The 4,379-nt window shown below is 41.4% G+C and overlaps 1 long non-coding RNA gene across 1 annotated transcript; it reads right to left on the bottom strand.

The window, feature by feature from the left end:
- Nucleotides 1–2,076: 2,076 nt before the first annotated feature.
- Nucleotides 2,077–2,533, bottom strand: LOC132566476 (uncharacterized). The gene is made up of 2 exons (XR_009555062.1): nucleotides 2,392–2,533; nucleotides 2,077–2,290 (listed from the first exon to the last, which is right to left on the bottom strand). It is a non-coding gene; the product is annotated as an uncharacterized LOC132566476 (long non-coding RNA).
- Nucleotides 2,534–4,379: the final 1,846 nt, after the last annotated feature.

The following is a 4,379-nucleotide window of genomic DNA, read 5'->3' as shown; positions in this document are numbered from 1 at the left end:
TCTGGGAGAACCGGGTTTGATTCCCCATGCCGCCACCTGCAACTGCTGGAATGGCCTTGGGTCAACCATAGCTCTTGCAGGAGTTGTCCTTGAAAAGGCAGCTGCTGTGAGAGCCCTCTCAGCCCCACCCACCTCACAGGGTGTCTGTTGTGGAGGAGGAAGATAAAGAAGATTGTGAGCCGCTCTGAAACTCTGAGATTCAGAGTGGAGGGCGGGATATAAATCCAACTTCTTCTTCTTCTTCATGGTTAATCTGTGCGAGAGCTGAACTCATTGACTTTCCCCCTTTTTTAAACGGGGATCTCGCCTGAGACCAAAGGCAAAAGACACCAAGTAACAAAATGCACGTCCTGCTGTGATTCCCCACTCCTCTACTTGCACCTGCTGGAATGGCCTTGGGTTAGCCATAGGTCTTGCAGGAGTTGTCCTTGAAAGGGAAAGTTTTTCTGGCCATGGTCCGTATTCATTTGAATGGGCCATGGGCAAGAAACCTTCCAGTTGGGTAGAAATGAACTCTTTTGGTATGGAATCCCAGGCCCATGATGTTCCGTTCCATTCTCTACTCAGGGGATCCCAGGTGTAAAGGACTGGGGGAGCCCCAACACTGACAGCTGACTCAAGGCTTCTTGGCAAGCACTCAGCAGCCCTACTAATTTATTTATTTATTTATTTGTAATTTGTATCCCGCCCTTCCCACCAAGTGGCTCAGGGCGGCTTACAGCATATAAAATCTAACATAAAATATAAAAGTTTAAACATTTCGTACAGTTTACGTGATTAAAATGTAAACAGTTCACACAATTTACATAGTTAAAATATTAAAACATACGGCAATCTTATAAAACTACACTCGATTTCAGATTTCAGTGCCGGTTCTGGTTTCACCTCGGAGACCTGGGGTGGGGGGGTTGCTCGCCTTCCTGTAAGCTTTTTCAGGACAGGGTCCTGATTGGTTGCAGAGGAGGAGGGGGGGGAGCATGGTTGCTCTCTTTCAGTCTTTGAAGGGCTGTCGCTTAGAGGAGGGCTGGGAGCTGTTCCTGTTGGCAGCAAAGGAGATAGGGTTGCCAAGTCCAATTTAAGAAATATCTGGGGACTTTGAGGGTGGAGCCAGGAGACACTGGGGTTGGAGCCAGGAGCAAGGCTGTGACAAGCATAATTGAACTCCAAAGGGAGTTCTGGCCATCAAATTTATAGGGACTACAAGACACCTTTTAAATACCTTTCCTCCATTGGAAATAATGAAGGATTAGGGGCACCTTGTTTTGAGGTTCATAGAATTGGACCCGCTTGTCTAATCCTTTTGAAACCTGGAGGGTCTTTTGAGGAGAGGCACTGGATGCTATGCTGAAAATTTGGTGCTTCCACGTCAAAAAAAACAACCCTCTCCCAGAGCCCCAGATAACCGCAGATCAATTCTCCATTATACCCTATGGGAATTTGTCTCCAGCAGACATTCCCCCACCCGGTTTCTAATGTCCCTGAAGCGGGGGGGAGGACCTCCAAACCCCTGCCCCCACCTGGGGATTGGCAAAAAAGCACAGAAAAGCACACATTGCTATATGGGAGAGGTGGAGTCGATGACTCATATGTTTTTTCGATGCCCTTTCCACCAAGTACAGAGGGATAGGTTTGTTTCCCCGTTTGTAGTTAAACCAATGGCAGACGAGGACGAGGCATGTTTGGAGAAACTTTTGGTGGATGCAAGTCCAACTATCTCTAGACAGATAGCCAAATTTTGCCATTATCTTGTGAAGTTCCATACTAAGAAACAAGAAACTGCATGTCTTGTATGATCTCTTGGAATTTTAGTTTATAAATGTTTTTATATACTCTGATTTAAAGGATTTATATAAATTGGAACTGACTTGAATTTTAAAATTGGTTAAATTATATTTTAGTTATTTTGGATTGTATAGGTGGGAAAATGTTTATGTATTTTATTGTATTTTATGTTTTTTTAGGAGGGTATTTTATACTATCTTAGGTATTTTAGGAGGGTTTTATATGATGTGTTATAGTTTTTATATTGGTCTATGACTGTAATAAAGTTCATTCATTCATTCACAGAAAAGCACACATGGCTATATTCATTGTTTCCTAAATACAAAAGTGTACAAAAATATATATTTTCACAAAAGTCCCAGTCCTCAGTAGTCCATTGTAGTCCAAGATCTACTCAAGATGCAATCTTCAATTTCTCATGTAGAATCACGGAAAAAAATGGTGTGTGGTTTCAGCCACACCTTTCTCAATCCTTCCTCACAACGCACATTACTGTGTACACCTTCTCCTGATACAAAATAAAAAAAAAAACATTCCAAAACGTATTTGAAAATTACACACATGACAATAACACAATGTAAAATCAGATTGCCACCATCCTCCACCTACCAATAATACAAACGTTCATTCACTAGTTGGGACCCAGTCTTTCCATGCTAACGGGCAAGGCCTCGCACAAATTCCACAGCTGGTTCCGTCCCTAATCACCCCTGGTCACTCCATATCCTCATATAGCTACAGAAGGAGTAGCCCATCAACTTCTCAGCTGTATCCCCTTAAAGAAACATGTACAACCTAACAAACCTTATTACAATCACAATCCATCTATAAAAACACAGGCCAGTCCAAACTTTGATTTAAGCCATTCGGCGTCATAGTTTTTAAAGTGTGTATCCAGTAGCTCTCACGCCTCAAAAGATGTTTATGAATGTCTGTTCTCACATAAGGGTGTGATTCAAATTTTTCTAACACCAAAAATGTAAAGTCCGTAGAGGAATGATTTGCCTCAGCGAAATGTTGGCTTAAAGGTACATCGTTTGTAAATGTCTCAGGCGGGACCGGTGTTCACAAATTCAGCCCTTAGCAACATATTTCAAAGTTATGAGACACCCCCAGATCTTCTTTCTCTTTTATTGTCTACTAATAGTTGGATTCTATCACTCTGTCCTGCTCTCTCCTTTGCCATTTCTATAATTTGAACTGGATATCCCCGATCACAGAACTGTCCGGACATGATATCTGCCTACTGTAAAAAGTCCCTCTGATAGGTCGAATTATGTCATGCGCAAAAATTGTCCATAGGGCATGGAGATCCGGGGTTGTCTCATGTGCCTTTAACTTTGATAATAGGTCTTGTGAAATTAACAGAATTATTGAAAGAAACTGGCATTTGGTGCCGGGATGTGAGAGTCTTCCTTTTATTGGTTTGAGAAAAAGAAAAAATATTAGAAATATGTTGATTATGGCTGATGTCAAAACTGAAATGGACAAATAGACAAATTTATTTAAAGGAACTTATCTTGCGGGAGTTTGCAGATTTGCCTGGCATACGAATTAAATAAACTTACTGCATTTTAGGAAGAAATTAACATCCTGGACGACCTGTGGAAGTAAAAAGACTGTGTATTTATTAAAATGTAAATGTTCCAAACCGTACATGGGATCCACGATTAGAACTATACTGTGGGGATTCATTCAGTTTAAGTACATAGAAGTGTGTTGGAATGCAGGCTTAAGGAACAGAAAGAGATAAGAACTTGGACGGGATGTTTTGCAGCCTAGTTTGATTTATGTCTCAAAGAAACTTGCTGTTGTTTTTATTGTACGCATGTGTGAGCTACTGTCTCTGGGCAGAATACACAGGGTAATTAATTGGCTGGTACAGGTGGCATGTTATTAAGTCATGAAAGATATAAAAGGCAGCCCTCGGTATTGGGAGGGGTCTTTGGTCTTTGGGCTTTTGGTCTTTGGTCTTTTGTCTTTTGTAGGGCTTTTTGTAGGAATTAAGAATGTACCAAGAAGATAATAAAGAGTTTTTGAGTTATGAAGAAGCTTCTGACTGATTTGCGCAGCACTAGATAACTTTTTCCAGGCGCCTCCTTGTGTGCATGTGTGTGTTTTTCTTTTGGTGTAAATCTTTCTCTTATCACCAGTGCGTGGGCTGGATCTACGCACTTGATCCCAGCTTCTGAATTACGACACTATACGGACTAGAATTTGTGAACACCAGTCCCGACTGAGACATTTACAAAACCTTGAAGCCAGCATTTTGCTGAGGCAAATCATTCCTCTAAGGACTTTACGTTTTTGATGTTAGAAAAATTTGAATCACATCCTTACGTGAGAACAGACATTTATAAACATCTTTTGAGGTGTGAAAGCTCATTGTGAGGAATTCTCAAATACGTCTTGGAATGTTTTTTATTTTGTATCAGGAGGTGTACACAGTAATGTGCGTTGCGAGGAAGGATTGAGAAAGGAGTGGCTGAAACCGGGCTCCATTTTTCTTCTCCGTGATTCTACATGAGAAATTGAAGACTGCATCTTGAATAGATCTTGGACTACAATGGACTGCTGAGGACGGGGACTTTTGTGAA

This window comes from Heteronotia binoei, chromosome 1, assembly GCF_032191835.1.
Source record: "Heteronotia binoei isolate CCM8104 ecotype False Entrance Well chromosome 1, APGP_CSIRO_Hbin_v1, whole genome shotgun sequence".
Classification (NCBI taxonomy): Eukaryota; Metazoa; Chordata; class Lepidosauria; order Squamata; family Gekkonidae; genus Heteronotia; species Heteronotia binoei.
Note: the sequence above shows the minus strand (reverse complement) of the source record. Positions and strands in the feature narration are given on the sequence as shown.